The sequence below is a fragment of the Fundulus heteroclitus genome, unplaced genomic scaffold, assembly GCF_011125445.2.
Source record: "Fundulus heteroclitus isolate FHET01 unplaced genomic scaffold, MU-UCD_Fhet_4.1 scaffold_96, whole genome shotgun sequence".
In the NCBI taxonomy this organism is placed as follows: domain Eukaryota; kingdom Metazoa; phylum Chordata; class Actinopteri; order Cyprinodontiformes; family Fundulidae; genus Fundulus; species Fundulus heteroclitus.
In genome coordinates this window covers 137,087-147,518 of record NW_023397428.1, presented here as the reverse complement: position 1 = coordinate 147,518, position 10,432 = coordinate 137,087, and the positions used below count along the sequence as shown (strand labels likewise).

The following is a 10,432-nucleotide window of genomic DNA, read 5'->3' as shown; positions in this document are numbered from 1 at the left end:
GGGGACTTCAACGCTCACGTGGGCAATGACAGTGGGACCTGGAGGGACCTGGTTGGGAGGAATGGCCCACCTGATCTGAACTCGAGTGGTGTTCTGTTGTTGGACTTCTGTGCTCATCATGGATTGTCCATCACAAACACCATGTTCAAGCATAAGAGTGTCCATATGTGCTCTTGGCACCAGGACACCCTAAGTCGCAGATCAATGATCAACTTTGTTGTTGTTTCATCTGATCTGCGGCCGCATGTCTTGGACACTCGGGTGAAGAGAGGGGCGGAGCTCTCCACCGACCACTACCTGGTGGTGAGTTGGCTCCGATGGCGGGGAAGGAAGCCGGTCCGACCGGGCAGGCCCAAACGCACTGTGAGGGTTTGCTGGGAACGTCTGGCAGAGTCCCCTGTGAGACGGAGCTTTAAAGGTATACTATGTAACCGGGGTTGATTTTCCAGCAAGGCTCCCCCCAGAGCCAGAGTAACTAAAACTAATTACTTTTTCAAAGTAACGTGCCCAACACTGCTTACAATTGCATCAGTAGAAACTCGAGGTCCGCTTCAGCCTTGCAGCCTTCTTTTTCTTTTAGCTCTCGCCATTCGGAAAAAGCTTGCCCGATGTTCACCCGTGTACGACTCCTCTTTCTGTCCAGAGCCCTTTTCCTCTTTCTTGCCTGCTCCGACATGGGCTTTCGCTGTTTTCTCGCTGGTTCCGCTATGATAACTGCACAAATATCGCCACTGCGCTAGCAACGAGCATGCCTTTCACTGGGGGCATGTAGCAGTTCTCACCGTAAAGCAAGACCGACTCTCACGATGCACAGACTTCTGAGCCTGTGGGTGCGGGCCGAGGGCTCCTGCAGTTGCAAGTACGGTATTTCCCCTACAGACCACCAGGGCGGCCGAAAAAACCTTTGTTTAACCTTCGTTTAACATTAATTAACTGAAAAATGTTGCATAGTATGCCTTTAACTCCCACCTCCGGGAGAACTTTGAACAGGTCCCGAGGGAGGAGGGGGACATTGAGTCTGAGCGGACCATGTTCCGCGCCTCTATTGTTGAGGCGGCTAGTCGGAGCTGTGGCCACAAAGTTGTCGGTGCATGTCGCGGCGGCAACCCTCGAACCTGCTGGTGGACACCAGCGGTGAGGGAAGCCGTCAAGCTGAAGAAGGAGTCCTACCGGGCTTTTTTGGCCTGTGGGACTCCTGAAGCAGCTGATGTGTACCGGTAGTCGAAGCGGCAGGCGGCTCGGCTGGTCGCCGAGGCAAAAACTCGGGCGTGGGAAGAGTTCGGAGAGGCCATGGAGAAAGACTTCCGTACGGCTTCGAAGCGATTCTGGTCCACTATCCGGCGTCTCAGGAGGGGGAAGCAGTGCAGTACCAACACTGTTTACAGTGGGGGTGGTGTGCTGCTGACCTCGACTCGTGACATCGTGCTTCGGTGGGCGGAATACTTCAAAGACCTCCTTAATCCCACCAACACGTCTTCCATTGCAGAAGCAGAGCCTGAGGACTCTGCGTCGGGTTCTCCCATCTCTGGTGCTGAGGTTGCCGAGGTTGTTAAAAAGCTCCTCGGTGGCAAGGCTCCAGGGGTGGATGAGATTCGCCCTGAGTACCTTAAGGCTCTGGATGTTGTGGGGCTGTGTTGGTTAAGGCGGCTCTGCAGCATTGCGTGGACATCGGGGGCAGTTCTATTTAAAAAGGGGGACCGGAGGGTGTGTTGCAACTGCAGAGGAATCACACTCTTAAGCCTCCCTGGTAAGGTCTATTCAGGGGTTCTGGAAAGGAGGGTCCGTCGGATAGTCGAATCTCGGATTCAGGAAGAGCAGTGTGGTTTTCGTCCTGGCCGTGGAACACTGGATCAGCTCTATACCCGCAGCAGGATTCTGGAGGGGGCATGGGAGTTTGCCCAACCAGTCTACATGTGCTTTGTGGATCTGGAGAAGGCATTCGACCATGTCCCCCGAGGGATCCTGTGGGGGGTACTCCAGGAGTATGTAGTACCGGGCCTTTTAATAAGGGCTGTCAGGTCTCTGTATGACCGGTGTCAGAGTCTGGTCCGCATTGCCGGCTGTAAGTCAGACTCGTTTCCGGTGAGAGTTGGACTCCGCCAAGGTTGCCCTTTGTCACCGATTCTGTTCATAAATTTTATGGCCAGAATTTCTAGGCGCAGCCAAGGTGTTGAGGGGATCCGTTTTGGTGGCCTTAGGATTGCGTCTCTGCTATTCGTGGATGATGTGGTCCTACTGGCTTCATCAGGGCGTGATCTACAGCTCTTACTGGAGCGGTTTGCAGCCGAGTGCGAAGCGGCCGGGATGAGGATCAGTGCCTCCTAATCCGAGACCATGATTTTGAACCGGAAAAGGGTAGAGTGCCTTCTCCGGGTTAGGGAGGATGTGCTGCCCCTAGTGGAGGAGTTCAAGTATCTTGGGGTCTTGTTCACAAATGAGGGGAAGATGGAGCGGGAGATCGACAGGCAGATTGGTGCAGCGTCTGCTGTGAAGCGGGCGCTGTACCGATCTGTTGTGGTGAAGAGAGAGCTGATCCAAAAGGCGAAGCTCTCGATTTACCGGTCAATCTACGTTCCTACCAGCTTTGGGTCGTGACCGAAAGAACGAGATCCTGGATACAAGCGGCTGAAATTAGTTTTCTCCATTTTGTGTCTGGGCTCTCCCTTGGAGCTCAGTCATCCGGGGAGGACTCAGAGTAGAGCCGCTGCTCCTCCACATCGAGAGGAGCCAGTTGAGGTGGCTCGGGCATCTGGTCAGGATGCCTCCTGGACGCCTCCCTGGTGAGGTGTTCCGGGCACGTCCCACCGGGACGTGTCCCAGGGGAAGACCCAGGACACGCTGGAGGGAGTATGTCTCCCGGCTGGCCTGGGAATGCCTTGGGATTCCCCCGGAGGAGCTGGCCCAAGTGGCTGGGGAGAGGGACGTCTGGGCCTCCCTACTGAAGCTGCTACCCCCGCGACCCGACCCCGGATAAGTGGAAGAAAACGGACGGACGGAATTAATAATTTAACTTTTTTGATCTCACAATGGAGAAATTCAGTTCTGCATCTTAACCCATCCTCTTGGGGAGCAGTGGGCTGCCATGTTCGGCGCCCAGGGAGCAATCGGGGGTTAAGGGTCTTGCTCACGGACCCAGAGAGCAGGCTGTGGGGATTGAACCAGGTACTTGCAACCTTCTCAGAGTGGAAGTGCACTGCTCTAACCACTTGGCCACCACTCCCCCTCATTACATGTCTGTGTAAATGGGAATTAGGAAAATAAGGCTTTTGTTTGCTTGTTACATGGTTGTTCAGTCTTGTGGTTTGTATGTTAAACGTGGATGGATTATAGTTAGGGTCATTTTGACCTTTTTTCCCTGGCTCTCGCCGATGGGAGCAGGAGGAAAACATCTGGAGTCGTTATTTACTAGGACTGTTCCAAGATATGTCAAGTAGTGGAACTAATCGCTCTGTTGTTGTACTTTTCGTGATAAACACTTCCCAGAATTTAAGCCCTGTTGCCAATTGACGTCAATAGCGTGTAGCGCACACACACCAATGGAGACACACAGACACTTGTGTTTAACGCACACACATTATGTTCCTTTAAAATGACGACCATTGTATTTGAATGTCAGAATTCGCTCCTGAAACCCGTTTTGTACGTTTCTAGGCATAATAAAGACGAATTCTCGTTGTTAAGACAAAGGAACGCCATTTTCTCTGAGTCTTTCTTTCTTTTTATAAGGTTAATAATTAAGTAATTCTCCCACAAAATTGGTGACCCCGACGTGATAGGAAAAAAGGGAGTTTTTGCCTTCCCGGACAGACGGCTTGGGTTCCCCCGCGCGGACCTGGCCCCTCCGCGCCGGGTGGAGGAGAGAGGACAGAGGTGAGTGAAAATACATTTTTTACTGCTCTGTCTTCTGCTCTCTCTGCTTGTTAGCGATGAATCTGCCGCCTGTGTAATTTGAATTGGGAAGAGCGTTGTTTGTGATTGATTGACAGACGGGAGTGGTCGTTCCTTTGGCTTGACATCTATTTGGTATTTTTCTACGTAGAAAAATAAGTTGTCTAAACATCAAAAGATTTGGAATGATATTTGCTTCCTCCACAGTTGGGCACACATGACAACTTAAAGAAGTGATTGGTTACTCCCAGCCGCTTTTATCGGATGTCCCGTCAAATATGACGTTAGAAGCGACGGCGTATAAGAAATGAATCGGACCAGTACGGGTCTTTGCTGAAGTTTTTCTAATATACATAACTTTTTAGAATCAAAGAGATCATTTCTGAAAGAATTGATCTTATAAATGTTCGGTTGGTCGGAGTCTTTAGGGCGCGGCCCCGTTAATGTAAGCGCTTGAAAAAAGAATAAGGCAGTTCTCGGATCATTCCATGCGTGGAACTCCGATGAAAATGTGGCCTTAACAGAGTTGACTGCAGTCTGTTTTTGGTTGAGTACTCCAGGTTTAGGCAAACGAGGTTAAAGCCTCCTATCAAATTTGAAGCAAAGAGGCCTTGCTGGTGCACGTGAAGTATAAATGTTTATTTTTAACTTTTTTTTTGCTCTGGGTCCCATAAAAAACCTGATTTAAATTTTCTGTGCGCACAGTTAAAATCCAGGAACATTGAACATTTGGACCTTTAAGAAAAACAATAAGTCTCCCGGGAGAGTGAGAGTGAAAGGAAAACGTGAGAATGTGGGAATGTTGAAAGGTGATGATTAAGAATGTGTGATTGTTGTTGACGTCTACGTGTGATTATAAATGATGAGAGCTTTATTGGATGACTAAAACGCATGGATGAATGAAACTGCATGGTTGCTTTTGTTTTGTTTTTGTTGTTTTTTTTGTATTCAAGTCCCACTGTTAGAGGTAAAGTTGTCTAGGTTGATGAGCTAAAAAGTGCTTGGAAACTTTTATTGTTGTAAGGAAATCTTGGTGGACCAAGGTGTGTATACTTTTTGAAGCTGTTATGTTGTTAAGATGTGGGTGCAGGTATTTAAACTTTGTATTTGTAAGACTGTTTTGTTTGGGGAAGGAGACGGCTCCGTCTGCCTTTTTTGCCTGTCAGTGGGGCAGAACCACTGGCAGGCTGAGTTATTTTTAGCCTGTTAGTTAAAGACTGCCAAGTAGCTCTCTCCCCCGCCCGAAGGAAAATCTTGCACACACACTAAGTTCTCCTCAGGCAGAGGAACCACACATACAGCTCTACGCAGGCAAGGAGAGCCACACACACAACGCTTTTCACTCCCTCCTCCCGGAGCGTTGCCCCTCCTCTCCCTCTCTCCCCCGCCCGAGGAGAGACAAAAGGACCTCTGAAAAAACAAAAAGTAAAAAGATTTTAGTCTCGCTTTCGCGAGAGAAATTAACCCCGTATTGCATCTCAATTTTTTTTGTTTTTCTTAATGTGGATTAACGAAATGTGGACGATTTGTTAATCTGCGGAAACACACTAAATGACTGTCATCAGGACTCAATCAAAGTTCTGCAAAGATTAGCAGAGAGAGGACACAAGGTCTCCAAACAAAAACTACAGTACTGTCAACCACAGGTAGATTACCTAGGAAGACAGATACCTCAAGGAACAGTTAGTATTTCACCTTCTCAACTGGAAGGTTTTAGCAAGCTCCAAGTCCACGGACAGTCAGCGAAATGATGACGTTGTTGGGAATGACAGGTTTCAATGCAGACTGGATTGAAAACTATGCAGGAAAACAGCATCGTTTAGAGAACTCCTAAAAGAAGCAGGAAACCAGTTGTTTAAAGCAGTGTTAAAATGGACAGCTGAAGCTAAAATAGCTTTTGAGACACTAAAACAGCACTACGATAAATAATTTTACCTGTATGTAGCCAACAGAAAAACATGTACGCGTCAATGTACTAATGCAAGAAACCTCACCCCCACCAACTTGTCAGTGAGAGCCTGCGTCTGCTCCGCTGTCCCCTGACCAAGAAAAAAAAAAAAAAACTTACAGGGTAGAGTTGAAATGTAACAGTATCTTACAAAAACCTTAACCCTTTGTTACCTCCTCGGCAACCCCTACCGTTTGCCAAATTAAACTCGCTCTGTCCAAAGAACATTAACCCATTAATAGCCCTACTGTCGTCGGTTCACTGGATCGATCATTGATTTTGAGGTTGAGTTGAAGCCTACTTAGTATGGATGTTTAATTGGACGTGTGATGTGATGAATGAGGTTATTTGAATATGTGAAATGCATGTGACAAGGTATTAACATTGCATGTTCGGCTTTAAGCATTAACAGCTGTTTCAATCGTAATGCAGAGCAAACTCGCTGTGTGAAAGCAGACACACACACGCGCATGCTTTAAATAACTGCTGACAAGCAACTAGAAACGTAAAACTGTTTATAGCAATTAATAGAATAAATGCCGGCAAGATTATCTATAACATACAAAAGTTTGTGTTTGTCTAAGTGTTGTCTAAATGTTGTGTACGTCTAAGTGTTGTTTAGGGGTATTTTGTGTAAATGTTTAATCTATGTTGCGAAGGCGGTTTACTGACAGTTGTCTGACTTTTGTTTGTGCTATCGCAGTATGTTTTAATAATAATGTTGATAAGCATTATTAACGCAATGACATAATGGATCAACGAGAATTTATTAGTGTAAACAAAGGTCATAAGTTTTAGCTGTCCACAATGCCTGATGTCTCAGTATTCACAAAAGTCCGGACTGAAGTGAATATTGGCGAATTGCCTTAAGATTATGCATTGGATTGTACTAAATTCTTAGGAATACTGGGGTGTCAGTCAGGCTGGAACTCAATTGTGAGGTTTATTAAAAAGAATCATCATCCATAAGCCTTCGTCAGTATCAGGAGTATTAGTGGAGGAATCAAAAGAGGAAAACCATTAATGATGTCTGTGTATTATGTGATAATGATGTCTTAAGAACAATGACCATTAGACTTTTGGTATATTTAAGGTAACATATACTTGCGTTAATGGTTTAGATAATTAAAGTGTAAATATTACTGAACTTTGCGGTTATGCAAAGACTTTGGAAGTGGTTGTGTCTCTCCACTCCTAAATACCAGGATTGACACAATGCCAGGAGCTGCAGAGCTCTGAGAGGAGAGCAGCAGAAGGGGGTTGAGACTCCCGACTGCACAACAGGGGCGACCCTAGAAAAAACAGGGCCCCAACATATTTGACGTCTGTCGAATCACTATGAGTCAATAAACACAAAAAAGTAAAGCATATGGGAGATCTCGATAATTAACAATAACTTAAACGGCGAAACTGAAAATGAGGCTTGTGATCAAAAGGTACTTCTAAATTAGTTCTCTTTTGGTTGGTTCACCATTGGGACTGATTATTAAAATACAAGTTTAATGTAAGCAACAGCTGAAATTATAGCATTTACAGTGATTAATAAGGTCTAATTTAAATAGAACTAGAGTTGCCAAAGAATAGGTTGTGATAATTGTCATTCTTGTTAAAAACAATAAAATAAAATAACTTAAAGTGAAGATTAAGATGGTGAATTAATTATTTTGCCATTGGGAAACCTCTGTGAATTTATGTGATAATACCCAAAATTATAAATGACTTCAGAAAATTGGTTAAATTTGGTACAGGGGAAGTAATGAATAAAATAGAACATAAGCAAAATTAAGGAATCAACTTATTAATCTCTAAATGGTGGATCTGATGAAAAGGGTTGCACACGCTGAAATGGCACTGAAGGAGAAATGCCTAATGAAGCAGCTGACTGGTATAACCTGAGGTCTGTCAACAAGGAGAACCAGAACAAAATTTACATCGGCGGGAATCCTGCCCGGATTCCAGAGCGCTGGCTCAGCGCCTGCTCAGACATGGAGCAGCGAAGGACGCTCAGGCCGTCAGGAAACACGGCTGAGCAAAGGAAGCGGTCTCCACATCCGTTGACAAAAATGGCCATGGAAGAGAGCTGCAGCACACTGATATTTGTGAAAACCCAGCGACTGAAGGTCCACCACAAGAATTAGCACAATCCAATCGATTCGATTAATTCTGGAAGTAAAGTAAAACAAATATTGAGAATGGCAACTAGTTGCTATAATGTATTAAATTATATAAGTGGCTAAAATCAAATTGTCCAGTGTAATTATTAACAGAAAATTCCCAGTGATCAGATAAGTTAACATTTTGTTTTATACCTTTGAAGTTGAACTAGTAGAGTGTTGAATAATAAGACGATGGGTCCTCCCATGACAAAGTAATTAATTACCTCCGGCACTGTTAATTAGGAAACAGGCACTTTTAAGAAGAGGATAGCAGAATTTGAGGATTACAGAACAAATGAGGTATTCAACACTAGAGTGTCACATTATGATTGAATGACACTGAGTAGATTGAGAAACCAATAACTTATGTATTTGAAAACAGATTTATGGCTTAATGACGTAAACACTAGAAAAAGATTAAAGTCATAAATTAAAATAATTTGGGTTGAAGAAATTTCAGAAATAGTTTTGAACCCTAAACTAAGTACTTTTGTTTATTTCCTTTAAACATTAGACAAAAAGGACATGTTATTTTTTTTTTATTATTCTTGAATAAAAAATATTTTTGAAGTGGATTGGGAATCTTTCTGCTAGTATCAGCAGATCACAAGCCTCTGCTCAGTTCAGTGAGTATTTTATTTTGGTAATTAAAACCTTGGGTAACAGTGAATCAATCAGTGACAGTAACCCGATTTTTGTTATAACTATAAAAATCCTAATGTAAAAAGATACATGGGGTATGTGTAAATGCTTCATTTGAAAATTGAGTTTGTTACCGGGTAAACAGACACAGCCACAATACAAAGAGTAATGACAGGACCAGGTTTTGATTGCATGCTTAGCATTAACAACTCAGTCCTGATTGAGAGCACTAACTATTCTGTCTTCAGTCCTGTTTTTTCAGAAGTTGAGATTCTGTCCGGTTCTGGCCAACCTTTTTCTGATGGAAGACACATTGAAAAGACGAGAAGAACAGCTGTAAAGTGAGCATGGAGAGACGGTATGATAAATTATAAAGTGAAAATCAGACTGATGTCAACCTCTGATTTAAGAATAAATCTGAGCAGTCGGTTATATTTTTAGATTAGGATTGCAGTGCAGCATGGAGCAATGAATATTTAAAAAAAAAAAAAAAAAAAAAAAAAAAAAGAAAAATTCTAAATTGCTGAACAAAAGAGAGAATAGAAATATACCACTTAGTTTTACTTAGTTCTGGAAGGAAAAAGGGGCCTCAACTTCTAACACTTCTTCTTCTTTTCTTCTACTTTTGCTCCCTTATCTTGCATGAAAACCCTGGTCACTAAATTTTAATCATAAGGATGGAAACTTTTGTTAGGAATATCTTTCAGGAGCAGACGGAGAGCAAATTTGCACAGGAGTATGGCTGAGTCTGGGTACTGGCGGAGTAAGCCCTGTGAACATATCCTTTTTAAATTGTGAATTTTGATGAACAATTTTGTGACAAATGAGGACATTGTTTAACCTTTTAAATATGTGAAAAGTCACTATTTTGCCGTTGATGTGGACTTTAAGTTCTAAATGTGCTGATGTATTTTATTTTCTACTGTTCCTATGTCCTGGAGTGGAGCATGGTTAATGGAGAACGGGATGAATTGTCACCGAAGCGGACTTTTATGTAAGGGCTGATAATATAGTGTGAAAAGAAGTTCCTGTCCAGGGATGGTGGTGAAGAGACCAGTCAAACCGGGAGACCTGGTGTACGTGAAGGTGTTCAGACGGAAATGGAACGGCTCGAGATGGGATAGACCCTTTGAGGTCAAACGAGCAACCGCAACCGCCGTCCAAGTTCAGGGAAGTGAAACGTGGTATCATTTGACTCATTGTACTAAAGTACACGCCAGAGACACTGTGAAGCCAGACAGTGCAAAGATAGACACTGTGAAGCCAGACATTGGGAAAAAGTGTGAACAGACGATTTGCAGCAATGAGACTAGTATTAATGACATTTCACCTGTGGATGTTGGCAGAAGTGATGAACCTAACGACAGCGAGGCCGGAGATGAACTCTCACAGCCTGCAGCCAGCGCCACAGCATCAGCTAACGACAGCTCAACCACGAGAGAAAGCAATGAGTAATGTGGGTCGAGACAGTCGACGTCCAACCATGAACTGTGGGACTTCGGTCTATAAAGGGAAATCCACCTTTGTAGAACAAGATAAGTACAACACAACGTTAATGGGTTTGAACAAGTACACACCAGTGTTTTTCCCAGCTGAACTAAAGTTAATGACTCATCTAGGGTTTAGAGAACAGTTAAGAGTAAAAACAAAAAGAATGCGTAAGAAAAGACAGACCCATGCTGAATTCAAATGGAAAGCAACGGTAACCGATACAGAATTTCATACAGAATTAGATACAGAATTTGAGGTAAATGTCTATTACAATACCAGGAAATTATGCGGAAAAAGTGTTAAACAG

The 10,432-nt window shown here is 44.0% G+C and overlaps 1 long non-coding RNA gene across 2 annotated transcripts; it reads right to left on the bottom strand.

The window, feature by feature from the left end:
- Positions 1-4,537: 4,537 nt before the first annotated feature.
- Positions 4,538-5,915, bottom strand: LOC118562527. Of its 2 annotated transcripts, none has more exons than XR_004930645.1 (3): positions 5,824-5,915; positions 5,560-5,718; positions 4,538-5,298 (listed from the first exon to the last, which is right to left on the bottom strand). It is a non-coding gene; the product is annotated as an uncharacterized LOC118562527 (long non-coding RNA). The 2 variants fall into 2 exon arrangements; XR_004930646.1 differs by having other exon boundaries at positions 5,584-5,718.
- Between the last annotated feature and the right edge of the window lie 4,517 nt (positions 5,916-10,432).